This window comes from Procambarus clarkii, unplaced genomic scaffold (genome assembly GCF_040958095.1).
Source record: "Procambarus clarkii isolate CNS0578487 unplaced genomic scaffold, FALCON_Pclarkii_2.0 HiC_scaffold_136, whole genome shotgun sequence".
Lineage (NCBI taxonomy): Eukaryota > Metazoa > Arthropoda > Malacostraca > Decapoda > Cambaridae > Procambarus > Procambarus clarkii.
This window is the reverse complement of record NW_027189169.1, coordinates 628,430-645,980: the sequence shown is the minus strand read 5'-3', so window position 1 is coordinate 645,980 and position 17,551 is coordinate 628,430. Positions and strand designations below refer to the sequence as shown.

The 17,551-nt window shown below is 47.5% G+C and overlaps 1 long non-coding RNA gene across 1 annotated transcript in view; it reads left to right on the top strand.

Moving 5' to 3' along the window:
• The first annotated feature begins 3,175 nt into the window (after nt 1-3,175).
• The window catches only part of LOC138360969 (uncharacterized), a 64,651-nt gene continuing 50,275 nt past the window's right edge, over nt 3,176-17,551 (top strand). The window contains exon 1 of the long non-coding RNA XR_011226730.1: nt 3,176-3,329. This is a non-coding gene — a long non-coding RNA (uncharacterized lncRNA). The remainder of the gene's footprint in view (nt 3,330-17,551) is intronic.

Sequence of the window (17,551 nt, the reverse complement as noted above, 5' to 3'; positions counted from 1 at the left end):
TTTACGAGAGAGTAATTTCAGGGTGAATTGACATAACTAGGAAGGAGGTGTTGTTGCTGTTGTCTGCGGTGGCAGGTGTCCCGTGAGAGAGGGTCCGTGCGCTAGACCGAGGTTGGTTGAGGAGATTGTGGAAGCTGATTGATGGAGGATCCAGTAATTGACTAATATTGCAATTATCCAGGAGAAGTGAAAGAAACTAAGGTTGGTGAATATGTTTATGTTAATTGGAGAGGAGAGAGATCAGAGGTAAACAATCGAGAACATTTAGAAAAGGTGATGATAAGGTTTAATATTACCCCAGCAGGAAGAGGGTGACAGCTGATAAATATCATGAAAGATAAAAGAGCGAGATAAATGCCTCTCTCGCTTTATTTGCCTTTACTCCTTGTCTTTTTCTTAACCCATGTCAATTTCATTGTCTCTGTCTTTAGTTCTTGATTTTCTCATATCCTTTCTCTATTTTCTGTGTGTCCCTGTCTCTATGTCTCCTTCTCTCTGTTTCTTTTAATGTAGTATATATGATATATTCCTATGTAAAGTAAAGCTCACTATTTTAGCGAGTCCTCCACTGCATTAGATTTCTCGGTGGGCAATGTCAGGTGCGCCCAAGTTACTTCATTTATGACTAGCAGTTGTCATTTTCCCCCAGAGGAAGGGTATAGCCAGAGGCGCGTACTCCCTCGCACGCTCGCTCACTTTAAAAATACGAATAATGGTGATCATACTTACATTCCAGTGTTAGGTTGTGTTGGATCGATAATACGTACAATTGTCTAACTAGAACTATGTCTCAATGTTAGATGAAAAAGGCTCCCTGATGGATAGCAAGATAAGGGAATTGTATTTATATCACACGTAAATCTATATCTTTCTCTCCTATGCGTACATACATACATACATACATACATACATACATACATACATACATACATACATACATACATACATACATACATGGTATTAGGTGAGTACATACATACATACATACATACATACATACATACATACATACATACATACATACATACATACAGGAGCACTATTTTTATAATAATAATATAATTAATTAATAATTATCACTCTTCTTTCTACTTGGTCTAGAAGGACGCAGGCTTCGGGTGAAATAGAGCTGTGATGATCTCTGTCTGGAACCCGAAGATGCGGGACCGGGACGTCCACCTCCGGAGGGTCGTGCGGCCCAGGCTCTGCTTCAGGAGGCTGGGGTTGTTCATACCCTTGATGGGGTGGTTCTTTTCTGGCCGCGACCAAGGCGATCTCCGGGTTTGGAGTCCCACTGCCTTCTTTCACCAACTTTGAGGTCAACTCTGGAGCTCACAGTTCCTGCGACGGTGCTGGAACCAATCGTATTGGCGTTTTCCATTACATTGGAGACTTTCGGCGCCGTGGAGAGGGGGGGGGGGACCTGCTGCATGGGTAACAGCTTCTCCGTATCAACCTACCCTGGCTTTGCGTCCTGGAGAGGCCACTTCAGACCGACAACCAGAGCGCAACTCCATAGTCTCGTGAGACTGATGGATGCCTACTACTATTGAACGTAGTTTGCTGTTTGAGGGAATAACATGAAGTTCTGATGGATACAGGCGACAGGGGTAGCAACCTCTGACTCTTAAATCTCTCTCTATCCTATTCATACATCCATATAATAAGACTTAGGTTGGTGAATGACGATTTAACAGGTAGCTCAGATTATACTGATGATAGTATCCCATCACACTTATGTCACTCTCTTATACATACAATAGGTTAAGTTAGTGTTGCATTATTTTACACGATAAACGCCTAGAGAGGATTTTTGTCAGCTGATAAACGGTTAGGTGGCTGCAGACATGTTTTGCCCTTACATACTTACTTGTACTGGCAAGTATTGTTTCCCACTGGTGTTTCTTGCTTGCACTGCAATGCAAGAAACACTGTAAAATACGCTCTGTAAAATCCTTATTTACTTCACTGAAGCAATATGCAACTGAAGTCAAATGTTTGCTCTATTTCTCTTTCTTGCTAATTACACAGTACGAATCATATGAAAGTCCTCTTTATCTTTGTTTTCCTTCACCCTTCTTACTCCTTCATGTTATGAAAAATGTACGGATGAAAAAAACATTACTTTCACAGTGAGAAACATTTTGAAAAAAAACTTTTAAATATTTTGAATTTGTTTTCGAAACATTTCGATTGTCCTTATATCTTCGTTCACTTCCAATTTTCCAAAATTTCCATTTACTTTGTTTTGCAACATCCGGCAACTTTCCAGCCATCCCCGTTTGTATCCGCTTTGCAACATCATGCAGCGTGACTCCCCTTATGCAACATTTCCAATACTGAAACCAAAATGGAGGGGACTGTCATAATCTCTTTTTTTCTTCTACTGATAACGCCTCAGAGGCTGCCAGTGTTGCTGCCCTCAACACTCAGTGACACACAGTTGGATAACACCTCAGAGGCTGCCAGTGTTGCTACCCTCAACACTCAGTGACACACAGTTGGATAACGCCTCAGAGGCTGCCAGTGTTGCTGCCCTCAACATTCAGTGACACACAGTTGGATAACACCTCAGAGGCTGCCAGTGTTGCTGCCCTCAACACTCAGAGACACACAGTTGGATAACACCTCAGAGGCTGCCAGTGTTGCTGTCCTCAACACTCAGAGACACACAGTTGGATAACGCCTCAGAGGCTGCCAGTGTTGCTGTCCTCAACACTCAGTGACACACAGTTGGATAACGCCTCAGAGGCTGCCAGTGTTGCTGCCCTCAACATTCAGTGACACACAGTTGGATAACACCTCAGAGGCTGCCAGTGTTGCTGCCCTCAACACTCAGAGACACACAGTTGGATAACACCTCAGAGGCTGCCAGTGTTGCTGTCCTCAACACTCAGAGACACACAGTTGGATAACGCCTCAGAGGCTGCCAGTGTTGCTGTCCTCAACACTCAGTGACACACAGTTGGATAACGCCTCAGATGCTGCCAGTGTTGCTGCCCTCAACACACCAGAACGTCAACACTGTAACACTTGTTAAAGGCCTACTCATATATATCAAGGCTTAATAGAAATAACATCTATAATAACAATGTTTAAATTACTTGAAAGTTATTTGAATTTGCGAAAGTGTGGCGAGTGTGTTGGGTCATATAAATGACGTCACACAGGTAGTTTGACCATAAGGCCGGGCAGACCAACTGGCGAGGGCAGGCAGTGTGGCGCGGACCTTGGTGGAGGAAGGTGCTGCTCTGGAGGCTGTATATTGCTGGCTAAATTATTTGCTTGAGAAGCCTTGTCCGAGCGGGTTACTTGCTCCCGGTCTCCAGGCAAGTGGATGGTCTTGTAGTATTATTTTACAAGTTGATTATTTCTCTGGGCGTCCACAACTTAGAATAACCCTAAAGTTTGTTTATATGCAGTCGGGTTTACGTTCATGGTATACTGTTTAATACAAAGATTCAGTGGTAGTTATCTAGAAAAATTATCTTTAGTGTGAATGTGTGTAAAAGCTGGCTTTCAGGGTAGTGTAGTAGAGGGAACAGTTTAAGGTGTTAAACTGGCATTTTACACTTGGTGGGTTATCCCTAGATTGTGGCTAGGGAGGGCAGCGTTAGTGAAGCTCCAGTGAACTATCTCGCAGCCTAGATTCACTAGTGGCTGTTCTTGCTTTACTGTAAGAACTTTACCCAAATGATATAAAGGTTTCTAAGTAAAAGATACAAATTCTGGAAGATTACTCTTGCCACAGTTTGTGAAGTATATAAAGATTGAAGACCATGACGTTGGAGGCCACAATAAACCTTGTCAGGGCCTCGGGCATGAGTAGTGTTGATTATGAAGACAATTACGGAGTGACGTGGCGTCATTGTTGCTTCAAGAGCAAGTCACTTACACAAGTCTGGTTTAATATTCAAATATCTGCCCGACATGGGCAAATATGCTCTGCAGTTTTATTGGTCTAGAATATTAAAATATGAAATAGTAAAGGGATTCAATACGAAGTGTAACTAGTGGGATCCTCCAGTTTGGCTCATCTATATATAACGTGGCACTGGCTTTGCTCTCAAACAACTGTGAAAGTTAAATGTATTATTGCTGTTAAACACAGCAGTGACTTGACAAGGAATCCTTGGACTAATTTCTAGTGTTGTATATGTAGCGACGAGTATCTTAAATTTCCAAAGCGTTAATATCTTTATTGTATTATGCTGAGCAGATCTGGTTGTACTGACATATAATGCAATCCCCGTGGCGTAGTGGTTACACTCCCCTGACATTTCCCGAGCGCTTAGAGTTCGTATCCTGGCCGGGGAGGATTTACTGGGCGTCAATCCTTAACTATAGCCTCTGTTTAACCATAAGTAAAATGGGTACCTGGTTGTTAAACGATTTCGTATTCCGGGGAATATTAGGATAAAGGACTTGCCCGAAACGCTATGCGTGGTAGTGATCTTTACAAGAATATAAGAACTCTTGTATATATAAATCTATAAAAAATAAACATAACCTGTAATATTTAGCATAGAATGTGGGTTAATTTCTGTAATGTTTATATGACTAGTGATTAAGAACACGGCAGGTCCCCTCCAGCAACTGACTGAAGTGTGTGGCTGATGGAGGCATTAAAATGCTAACTGTTCATATTTAGTTTTAGACTACGAAAGATTTCTTAAGATATAAACTGAAAAGAAAGTTTAATAAGGAATGCCAGTTGGAAAGTATTGAAAACTGACGTGGTCTAATTCAACAAACTTTATTTTTTTCTTTAACCGTTACACATCGGAAAAATGGGTCTAAAGACCTGCCTCACATGAGCCGGTAGGCCTAGGGATGATCTAGTGTCTAATTTAATGTTTCATTTCAGGTATGTGTGACAGTGCAACAGTTTGGCTTATTGAAGCTCGACACAGCCTTGAGGGACCATATGGGTGATATCAAGACCTTACAGGTATAGTGGCTTTACTAAACTTCTTAACAAATCTACAGAGTAATAGGTATTTTTGGTTAGTTGTGCTGCCTTGTACATTTTGCTGGCGGGTTCCACTAATCTCGGGCCAAGTGCGTTGTGCTCGCCTCCTGACCGTTAAATATAAGGTTGCATGTTGCATTAAACATTCATAGGTCATATAGGTACACATTATATATTTAACATTGTGCTCTTAGTCTCAAGTTGTAATATCAGAAAAAAATTACAAATTAGGTGGACGAGGGAAGGGAATTTACAAAAGTAAGATGTCATTAATGTAGTAATGATATTTGCCTGGACACGTATAACGGCAGGAACCATCCCTCGTCACTGACAGTTACCATATAACTCGTCCCAACCCTCCTATACGGAGCTACTTGAGGCCACGGTAAAGTGTCTTGGCTTGTTCCACCAGACTGTTGGTTGCAGCTGTACGAAGTCCAACGTAACACAACCAAGGTTGATCAGATAAAGTATTGCTTGTATTGTTCCTTCTTTAAGGGATCGTGAGCTGTTGTGTCCGTAACTGTAAAATGTGATAAACCGGTGTGTCAGCATTACTTGATGCAGGAGGTGATGGAGCTTGGCCACACTTCCCCGCTCGTTTGTACGTTTAACACGTGTGTAAAATTATCTTTTATTAATACTGAGATGATGAGTGGCCAAGACGGGTTATTTATTTAGCAAGTGTGGATAGGGATTGTTTAGTGAAGGCGAGTAATCACAGTAATGGACTACATGCAAACATTTAATGTTGTACGTGTCGCGTCTATATTTAGTGTGGTAATATTCATAATAATAAGGCTTAATAGATACAGCGTATAAATAAGAAGTGTGAACAAAGTAAATATCAAGTTGAAGGTAAAAGTTAAACTTATCTTTCACAAAGACGTCAACGTTAAGGTCCGCGCCTCAGCGTGTACAGTGTTCAGGGGTTGTAGTACTGAGGGCCCTGGTTCGATTCCCGGCCGAATCAAAAAACAAATTGGCAATTTTTCACCTGATTAGTCTGTTCATATAGCAGTAACAAGTATTGCCAGTTAGTTGATACGGGTTGCATAAATTGGGTAAATTTTTGAAAGTTCTTCTCTAAAAGTTTCCCAGTTGTGACTGAAGCAGTTAATGTTCTTGGGTACTAAATCCTAGAGTTTCTCGTAACTACAATTAGCTTAATATTTTGAAAGGTTCCTATCAAGCCAACTTTTCTTGCGCTACTGGACGGTTCGCTTGTTTTCTTACCTAACTCGTAAACTGTTTCACAGGTGAATAGTTCGTTCAGTTTAATATTTTATTTGTTGACTTGGATTTGACCACCGTGCAGGAGCCGGCCTCCTCGTGATTGAGTATCATTACTATGGACCATTGTAAGACTTGATCTGCATCAGTTGGTGGGTTTGCGGCGTCATCCTAGTTGCTACAATTCAATTATTTATGCACCCCATACCCATTCCATAGGCGGTGGTGGAAATCATTAGAGGCACATAATCGGTTTAGGAACTTAACCCCCTAGTTCGCTTAGCCAAGCAAGTGACAATCTTTTTAAGCTAATTTTACAATTGTTAATGTTAAATACACATGTACATATATACATCAATGTTCACAAATATATATAAATCCAAGTACACAAATACATATCAATAATCTTTTATGACAAGCGATTCAACAAAAGGCTCACATTCTCTATTCAAGACACTTGACATCTATGTTGTCACTTACTAGTCTTGCTCCACACCCACTCAACTGGGCGGCAGCTTTTGTCATGTGTAGGCTGCACCTAGAAGCAAATTTTGGATACTTCGGTAATATTCCTTCCAGTACATCATTATGAATGAAGTACTTGCACAATTCTTCGAATCCATTGATGCGGTATCTCTGAATACCGCAATTTTCCACATTCCATTTTATAACGACGCAAAGTATACGCATAGTACTGCTGACTGTTTATATTAATTCAAATCTACATCGGTAAATGTTGCGAACACCAAGAGGTACTCGTAGCAGAGCCTAAGCCTAGCAGTGGTGACATCTAGAAGGCTGTAAACCTTAATGGATGATCCATAGTCGTGCGGTTCGTCTTGCATAATCGAATGATAAACTGATGTGAATTTCACTTTGCCTCAAGTCTACGAGCTTGATGTTCCCGGAATATTACTGCCCTCATGCTGCTCAAAGGCAGTCCAAGATAGTAATCAATTTCCTCTTTATGAGCAAGGGTTTGGCTAACGCATCAGTTCTGTCATTCATTGAGACGAGTACGAGAAGAAATCCACAAGACACTCTTGGCTCCATCATTGACTATTTCAATGTCTAGTTTCAGACACAAGCATGTCGGTTATTCCTTGGAGCCGAGCGCAGTCCAGGATGGCAAGGAGTCTTACAATTAGTGTCAACTTTCGACGCACAAGAGTGAAAGGATTATGGCAACCTATTCTGTTTTGAGCAGTGGAGGCCCAGTTATTTACACGAGCTTCACACTCATAGGAGAATGCGCCGTCTCTCGCTGTAACAACTGCACTTCCAGCTGCACCATAGGACTGGCGCAGGGAACCATCAGGGTAAATATCTTGGGGAAGGGAGTGCTCTCGGACTATAACATTAATTTGGCTTAGGCAAGTTCGACAAGAAGCAAGTTACTTTGCTTCTTGTCGAACCAAGGGTTGATCTTTAATCAGCTTCTTGGGTAGGAAAGTGGAGACAGGAATTTGGAAGGGGTGATCTCAAATGGGGGCAGGAAAGTGCCACTGTTCTTTCTTAGTAGAAGTGATGAATATAATATTTCCTGAGCAAAGTGGCGGTTTTGGTAATCCATTTGGAGGGATGCTGAAGCACTGTTGTATTGGAGTCTGTGAAGGGTTCCTTATTTGATATCTAATTTATTACTCCACGCAAGCTCACGTGTCGGTGAATAAATCTAGTGTCCCCTTGCATTGCTTGGTATCAATCCTGGTATCACTCGAAGTTCTGTGACGCAACTGGCTGCAAGGTAATACAGCTGCAATAATTCTTTAGTTTCTTTGTCTACGACACTGTTATTTATGAACTCGTGCAGATTTGTTTTTAAACTTTTGGGGAACACTTTAAATAGGCTTTAAAGTTCCACGGGTTGTAGCTGTGATACATCACACACTAGCTAGACGAGAGGAGGTATTTGAGCCACCAGGTCTGACCCTCGCTAGTTACAATACTGTCCTGGCTGGGGACTGTCGATTACTGTCCAGGTCACTGTACACCATTTGTCGCCTCCCGCTCCTTTTCCTAGCACTGAATTGCATGTTTTACCTTCTAGATGACAGCGACAGCGCTTCCGTATTTCCTTCAGTTTCTGCTCGTTGTATATCTCTGTCAACGCCTCTGCTTCATGCTGATGGCGATTCTCTTAACTCCAGCAGACTCGAATCTGCTGTTGTATTGTGTGGAGTTCCAAATCTATTTGTTGTAGGGAATACTGCTGCTCCACAGGGCGAATAAATGCCCACGCCTTCACAGACGAAAACATAAACCTTCAGAGGCAAGTTATGGCTCAAAGGCTCGGTACGTGACTGGAAAGTGCTAAAGAAGGTAAACTATCATGTGGACAATGGTGCTGAGCTCTGACGGTAGTGGCTGCTGACTTTCCTTGTCATTTACCCTTTATACCTGGACGTTAATCTTCATAACTAGTAAATTATTCTTTCAGTGCACGTTCCGCGATAGTAAACCATTATTTAACTTGTATCATTATTTGCGTCTGTTCTTGCTAACATCATAATGATTTTGCAATTAAATTGGGTGCGATCTGCTCTAATCCCATGTTGAGAATAATCGTGGAAGTTAACAGCTTTTTATTTACATTTAAATAGGCAATTTTAAATAAAATTTACTTAATCTTCCAGTTAAAAAGAATTTTGCATCAACTTTGATGTCTATTGTATTGAGTAAACATTTTACCTCTTTTTCACAGGCAGGTCGTATATACCTTGGTTGTATCAATAGTATATTTGACTGTATTAACCCTCTCCATCATTCTTAGTGAAGCCCCCCCCCCCTTTCGCCGCTCTTGGTGGAGGCCGCCCCCCACTTCGCCGCTCTTGGTGGAGGCCGCCCCCCACTTCGCCGCTCTTGGTGGAGGCCGCCCCCCACTTCGCCGCTCTTGGTGGAGGCCGCCCCCCACTTCGCCGCTCTTGGTGGAGGCCGCCCCCCACTTCGCCGCTCTTGGTGGAGGCCGCCTCCCACTTCGCCGCTCTTGGTGGAGGCCGCCCCCCACTTCGCCGCTCTTGGTGGAGGCCGCCCCCCACTTCGCCGCTCTTGGTGGAGGCCGCCCCCCACTTCGCCGCTCTTGGTGGAGGCCGCCCCCCACTTCGCCGCTCTTGGTGGAGGCCGCCCCCCACTTCGCCGCTCTTGGTGGAGGCCGCCCCCCACTTCGCCGCTCTTGGTGGAGGCCGCCCCCCACTTCGCCGCTCTTGGTGGAGGCCGCCCCCCACTTCGCCGCTCTTGGTGGAGGCCGCCCCCCACTTCGCCGCTCTTGGTGGAGGCCGCCCCCCACTTCGCCGCTCTTGGTGGAGGCCGCCCCCCACTTCGCCGCTCTTGGTGGAGGCCGCCCCCCACTTCGCCGCTCTTGGTGGAGGCCGCCCCCCACTTCGCCGCTCTTGGTGGAGGCCGCCCCCCACTTCGCCGCTCTTGGTGGAGGCCGCCCCCCACTTCGCCGCTCTTGGTGGAGGCCGCCCCCCACTTCGCCGCTCTTGGTGGAGGCCGCCCCCCACTTCGCCGCTCTTGGTGGAGGCCGCCCCCCACTTCGCCGCTCTTGGTGGAGGCCGCCCCCCACTTCGCCGCTCTTGGTGGAGGCCGCCCCCCACTTCGCCGCTCTTGGTGGAGGCCGCCCCCCACTTCGCCGCTCTTGGTGGAGGCCGCCCCCCACTTCGCCGCTCTTGGTGGAGGCCGCCCCCCACTTCGCCGCTCTTGGTGGAGGCCGCCCCCCACTTCGCCGCTCTTGGTGGAGGCCGCCCCCCACTTCGCCGCTCTTGGTGGAGGCCGCCCCCCACTTCGCCGCTCTTGGTGGAGGCCGCCCCCCACTTCGCCGCTCTTGGTGGAGGCCGCCCCCCACTTCGCCGCTCTTGGTGGAGGCCGCCCCCCACTTCGCCGCTCTTGGTGGAGGCCGCCCCCCACTTCGCCGCTCTTGGTGGAGGCCGCCCCCCACTTCGCCGCTCTTGGTGGAGGCCGCCCCCCACTTCGCCGCTCTTGGTGGAGGCCGCCCCCCACTTCGCCGCTCTTGGTGGAGGCCGCCCCCCACTTCGCCGCTCTTGGTGGAGGCCGCCCCCCACTTCGCCGCTCTTGGTGGAGGCCGCCCCCCACTTCGCCGCTCTTGGTGGAGGCCGCCCCCCACTTCGCCGCTCTTGGTGGAGGCCGCCCCCCACTTCGCCGCTCTTGGTGGAGGCCGCCCCCCACTTCGCCGCTCTTGGTGGAGGCCGCCCCCCACTTCGCCGCTCTTGGTGGAGGCCGCCCCCCACTTCGCCGCTCTTGGTGGAGGCCGCCCCCCACTTCGCCGCTCTTGGTGGAGGCCGCCCCCCACTTCGCCGCTCTTGGTGGAGGCCGCCCCCCACTTCGCCGCTCTTGGTGGAGGCCGCCCCCCACTTCGCCGCTCTTGGTGGAGGCCGCCCCCCACTTCGCCGCTCTTGGTGGAGGCCGCCCCCCACTTCGCCGCTCTTGGTGGAGGCCGCCCCCCACTTCGCCGCTCTTGGTGGAGGCCGCCCCCCACTTCGCCGCTCTTGGTGGAGGCCGCCCCCCACTTCGCCGCTCTTGGTGGAGGCCGCCCCCCACTTCGCCGCTCTTGGTGGAGGCCGCCCCCCACTTCGCCGCTCTTGGTGGAGGCCGCCCCCCACTTCGCCGCTCTTGGTGGAGGCCGCCCCCCACTTCGCCGCTCTTGGTGGAGGCCGCCCCCCACTTCGCCGCTCTTGGTGGAGGCCGCCCCCCACTTCGCCGCTCTTGGTGGAGGCCGCCCCCCACTTCGCCGCTCTTGGTGGAGGCCGCCCCCCACTTCGCCGCTCTTGGTGGAGGCCGCCCCCCACTTCGCCGCTCTTGGTGGAGGCCGCCCCCCACTTCGCCGCTCTTGGTGGAGGCCGCCCCCCACTTCGCCGCTCTTGGTGGAGGCCGCCCCCCACTTCGCCGCTCTTGGTGGAGGCCGCCCCCCACTTCGCCGCTCTTGGTGGAGGCCGCCCCCCACTTCGCCGCTCTTGGTGGAGGCCGCCCCCCACTTCGCCGCTCTTGGTGGAGGCCGCCCCCCACTTCGCCGCTCTTGGTGGAGGCCGCCCATCACGGGCCTGTGGCTTACTGATGTTATGAGTAGTGACACGGTTTTGTTGTCATAGAGCTATCGAAAATTTGGTGGGGGTGATACTTAAAATGTTGTCTAGGGAGTAAGGAGTGAGGAAAACAGCCTAGTACACAAGTCGCAAATTTATACGTACAAGTCACACAGGACTACATTCAACAAGGCGTTTTCCTCACAACATAAGACCACTATGTATTATAACCTCAAGTGGCTGTGACCACCCCACGGCTCACCGTCCCATACCTGGTACCGTACACCCAGCCACCACCGCTATCATCCAATGACACGCATATTTAAGCCTTTAGGAACCTGGACTCTTATAAAACCTCTCCAGCTTCTGTAATATTACTCTACCCAATCTTGCAACTCTGGTTATATACAAGGATAGGCTTATCTGACTGTACGGCCGGAGAAAACCCCTCAAATAGCAGGAACGGTCGGCAGCGATACACCTTCCCCTCCAGTCAAGATGGCGTCTGCCTCTCTTGCATCATCGCACCTTAATACTCTATTCTTTACATATGCCATCAAACTCATTATGGATTTTATTTACCATATTCCCCATGCATACTTTTTGAGTCCATTTTTCCTTACATAGTTAGGCTATTCCAGTTCACAATATTTTTGATCTCCAGCTGCATCCCGTTCTCGCACTTTCTTAGTCAATATTGGCTTATTAAATACGTGCATATGTGACATACTAAACATACTAGTTTACCTTGAAAAGCTTCATAGAAAACACCGACCTTACCTAACCACCTTAGTATGTTAAGATAAGCATCTTATTGTTTCGTAATTACAATTATTACTTAACTTATAACTATAATAGGTTAAGTAATAATTGTAATTACGAAGCAATAAGATGCTTATCTTAACATACTAAGAAGGTTAGGTAAGGTCGGTGTTTTCTATGAAGCTTTTCAAGGTAAACTAGTATGTTTAGTATGTCACATATGCACTTATTAAATAAGTCAATATTGACTATACGAAAGTGCGAGAACGGGTTGCCAGCTGAGAAGGCACTACTTTACTGGGCGGAGTATTAATGGTGACTCGCGGCCTCTCTGATCTCGGCTGTGGATTTAGTCTACTAAACACTCCCCACTGTGTCCAACATTTTACAACCGAAACCAACCTCCACAGGAGGTAAGGTTCGTACCACCACCCCCCCCCCCCCCTTCGCCGCTCCTGGTGGAGCCCTCTTCTGTGAGGTAATTTTAGCAGGCAGTACGTGCTGACTGTTTTTCTATTTTTTGATTAGCTGTACTTGGCTACAGCAACCCATCCCCTTGTCATCCCTACCATTACCCCCTCCCCAGTCCCCCCCCACTATCCCCCCCACACCCGTCCCCTCGTCCTCCCCATCATATGCATTCCCCACTCCCTCATCAGATGCATTCCCAAATGATCTGATATTCCCATCAGAAAATGGGAACATCAAATGATCTGATGTTCCCATCACAGAAATATAAGACAAGGTTAATAAAACGAAATTAAAACAAAATGAAAAAAAAATATTCTCACGAAATAAACGGTATGATAAACACAGCTCAATTCCAATGCAAGGTCTCACACACAATAATTGAATCAAAATGACAATACATCCTAATCTACAAAAATTAAATTTGTCAATGCAATCGGAAATATTGAAAATGGAATCGTAACATATTTAGTACAAGGTTTGTTGCTCTTACATGCAAAAGATGACGCTATTTAAAAAAAAAAAAAAAGATGTTTTTGTCACAGGTGTTACATCTATATAGAAGGTATATAAAAACACACGTGTATTCGAATAGAACGTTGTCAAAATTTCAAAGCAATTGGTGAAGGACTTTCGGAGATTACAGCGTGTTTTTATCTTACGTCCAACAAATGGCACTTTTTTTTTTTTTATTTTTTCCTGTCACAGGCAAGGCATGTATATAGTAGATAAATAAAAAGTCGCCACTATTCGAGTGCAACCTTGTCAAAATTTCAAAGCAATCGGTAAAGAGGTTTCGAAGATTTCCCTCTCGTGAAAAAGTTTTTCAGAAAAAGCATTTTTTTTTTTACTGTCACAAACGTGACATCGATATAGCATGTATATAAAAACCTGCTCGGATGCGAATGAAACGTTGTGTGAAAATTTCAAAGCAATTGAACTTTCGTAGATTAGCGGTTATGCACAAACGAACATTTCCATTTTTATTTATATAGATTTTTTAGTTTACTTCAATGTTTTATTAAGATTCTAAGTGGGCTGTATGCAAGACTCAGCCTCCCAGAATTTACCTGCACATAGTTAGTGGGATGCATATAGTTAATACCACAATGAGTGGTTATATAATAAGCTGTACACATTTACCTTACTTATATTAATTATACCACATATGGTGGCTTATAAATAGCTACAGTGAGGTTGGTACTACAAATGCTATGATAAACATAGGTAAGTATAAACATAAATTCTTATGAGTAGGTGGATATGGCCTGATTAGGCAGTGTTGACTACATCAAATTAGGGTGTGGCACATGTAATATAGTTGCTATTGAGAGATTTTGTCTACGCTTGCCTCCCTTAGGAGGTGAACCTCAAACATAAAGAACTGCACACTGCAGATATTTCTACTCTAAGCCTGAGACCACTAGAAAAGCGGGAGCCCACCGCCAGGCTTCCACCACAAGGGTGAAAACCTGTCCTTGAGCCGCTGGTTCCTCCTAGTTAAAAACGTTAAAACTAATAAAGGTAACCGACGGGTTCTCACACCAAATACTTGTTTGATGTGTGGCACTATGAATTGAGAATGGAATTTCCCAAGAACAGTCGTCATTAAAAAAAATCACATTACTAGACAATCGTATAAAGCGGAACATGGGTGGAAAAGAATGGTTGAAGGGTTGACATCAGTTTTCTATTTGTTATACACAGTTTTCTATAACAAAACAATTTATTAACAAGACTAAACTACTAAAACATCGGGTTTACGTTAACGTCCATCAAGTAGCACTGTAACAGCTACCTAACTACTATGAAATAGCAACGACTCCGGTCCATGGCTGCGTGGCTGAATACTGAACTAACCTTAACACAGGTGCGGTGCCCACTGACGATGATATATTGCAAACAAATATTCACAAGACTTAGTTTGGACAAGAGTGAGTGATTAGTTACAAGTGCCACTGGATGGACAGTAATGTAAGACAGTCATTCAACAGCCCCTCGCACTACGGGCTGATTAAATGAACTAACTGAACAATGGTGCCCACTAATGACACCACCTTGCAATCAATATTGTCACAGCTTCATGTTGACCAGATACTATAATCACAATCTTGCGGGTCCTCCAGCCACCCAGGCGAGATACCCACGTAACTAGGCCGGTAGTCCAACACTGACTCCCCCTATCACAACCTAATGTGAACACACTTTGCACCTCCGTCAGAAGTTGCAAATGTAAACAAAGCCAGGCAAGGTAAGATTCTGAGACACTTCTCCCGTGATCCCCAAGTTAGTTTACTCACATCTCCAAAGACGATAATAAAAAATTGCCTTAATCAGTTAAATTGATTGTGATTACGTTAATTGACTGTCAACAGCAGTGGGCAATAAAGTACTTCTACGTTAATCACCAACACTCGTCTCCTACAGCAAGTCAACTTGTTAATAATACCCCCTCCCCTTCCGGCCCGTTGGCGTCGTGAGGGGGCTTGGTGGACGGCTGCCGGAGTGTGATGCTTCGTTGGGCAGTCCTCTGTCCTTTTCTGGCCTTGCACTCCTGCTGCTGTCTTCTCCAATTGTGCCGGATCGCTTTTCCTTTTCCTTATGTTTCGTTTTTCTCCCCCCTCTTCTCCTATCTGCTTGTCGTTTCCTGCCGACCTTTTGCTTGTTTTGGATTATTTCTTTGGACTTCTTCTATTTTGACGCCCGGGTGCTTGAGGAGGCATACTCTTGCACCCGTAGAACTGTAGTACCCGACGTCTCGAGCGAGGGGAACCTTTTATTGTCAATCCCCCTTTCGTCGCTGAACCCGATCTCGACGGACTGACGGTTCTTAAGGTGGCGTTTGTGGGGCGTATACTCACGACGCACCCCTAGGGGGCCCCGGCATGATCGGCGATAGCTTCCTGTTGGGTGTCCTGCCTCTAATTGTGGCTCCATGGTGGGTATGGGGGCACATTCGTGGATGAATTTGTCACTTTTCGTCTCTATGTCGTTGAATGTTTCCGTTGTACCCTCTCAGGCTCGTGGGGTGGGCGACCAAGCCCCCGAGTCGGCCTGTATTGGAAGACCAGGCTCTGTAGCTCCCGCTGCGTTGGGCCCCGACCTTGCTCCTCCTTTGACCGTCCTGACTTCTTCCCCCAGCTCCCCTCCCTCCTCTGAGGTTGGGTCGAGCCTCCAGCCCCCGGTGGTGACCACTTCGTCCCCTGGTGTGGCTAAGTCTTTCGTTGTGACTACTGCGCCTTTTGACCCCTCTCTCTCTAGGGGTTCTCAACGCCGTTCGCGCCCCAACCGCACTCGCTCGATTCCTTCCCGTGCTGATGCGTATCAGGCCTTGTTTGGTCCTGCTTCCTGGGCCAAATACTTTGATCTCCTCCCTCTTGATTCTGCGCCTCCTGACGATTTCTCCCTCCATCGGCATCTTGTAGATTCCGTGGATGCGTGTGTTACTTTCAACCCCACTCGTCTCGGTACCCGTGTCGTTGCTGCTCCTTCTCAGGATGCGGCTTCCCGCTTGGCTGCCTTATCTTGCCTTGGCGAGATCCCTGTTCGGGTCTCCAAGAACGTTCAGATGAATTCCAGTGTTGGCACTATTCTCCTCCCACCCCATGTTGCAACCGGTGTTCGGAATCTGCAGGATTGCCACGATGATATTCGGCATATCCTTGATGCCCAAGGCCATTCTGTCCTCCAGGTTGACTCGTTTACTCGTCCCCCTCGTGGTCGTCGCCGTCAACCCCTTCGCGTTGTGAAGATCACCTTTGATGGTAGGACCCTTCCATCCTCTGTCATTCTTGCTGGTGCTAGGTGCTCTGTCCAGGAGTATATTCCTTCTCCTCGACTTTGTAATAAGTGCTGGAGGTTTGGGCATGGTGCCCTCCGCTGCTCTGGGACTGTCTCTCTCTGTCCTTTGTGTGGGAGTGAAGGTCACTCTAAGTCGGAGTGCACTTCTCCCCAAGCTCGCTGCCTCAACTGCGGTGAGGCCCATCCTACGTTCTCCCGTGCCTGTGTCCATTACAAGCTTGAGGCGGCCGTCCTTAACCTGAAGCACCGGGAGCGTTTGTCTTTTCCTGAGGCGAGGCGCCAGGTTCGCCGGCTCCCGCCTTATACTAACATCTCTTATGCTCGCGTGTTGCGCTCTTCCTCTCCTCGTCCTTCCCCCCCTTCCTCAGACTCTCAACCGTTTCCGGGCCTTGGACCCTGATACGCCCACTGCCCCCTCCTCTGTTCCTTTGAGTTCTTTCCCGAGGGGTCCCCCTCCTGGTCCTCTGTCTGGGGTTCCCCTTCTTTCAACCCGGTCTGTCATGTCTCCTGTGTCTTCTTCCTCGTCCCCCTCCGATCCTCCTTCCCATCCTCTTCCTCCATCTATCGGCTCTCCCCGCCGCCTGTCGGTGCAGGCGGATGTCCATCGCTCTCCTAACGGCCGTCGTGTGTGCTCTCGTTCGGCTTCTCCTGTTGAGACACTGGAATCCGTTGCCCGGTACGTAGTTGCTGGGACACCTGTCTCTTTAAGTCAGAAGCGTAAGCCTGGCTCCTCTCCTTCCTCTTCCCCGGCGGGTAAGAAGGCTTCGCTTTCTTCCTTAGCTCCTACTTCTGGCTCTGTTGCTCCTTCCCCTCCCGTTTCAGTGGTTGCGCCCCCTGTTCCTGCTATGGAGGTTTCTTTGGCCCCTGCTTCCCTTTCGGTTGCTGCTCTTGCTGGGGTGCGCTCCCCTCTTTCTACTCCCCCTCTTCCTACTACTGTCCTTGACTGCTCCTCTCCGTTGTCTCCTCCTCTTCCTCCTCCTCCTCCGGACCCCGCCCGCCCACCTCTGATCTGTTCTCCCGTTTCCTTCCCTCCGTCTTTGCTCAGTTTACCCATGCCCCCTAACCCTGACTTTGCTGACCCTGATCCCGACCCTGATATTCTTTAACGTGCTCTGTTGCTCTTTCGCCTTTGTTTCTTCCTTGTTCTCTGTTTTTGTCCTTTCTCTTCTCGTCGTTGTCCATTCTTCAATGGAACGTTCGAGGTTATTACGCCAATTTCCTCGAACTCCAACTTCTGATTTCGCGGTTTTCGCCCCTTTGTGTCTGTCTCCAGGAG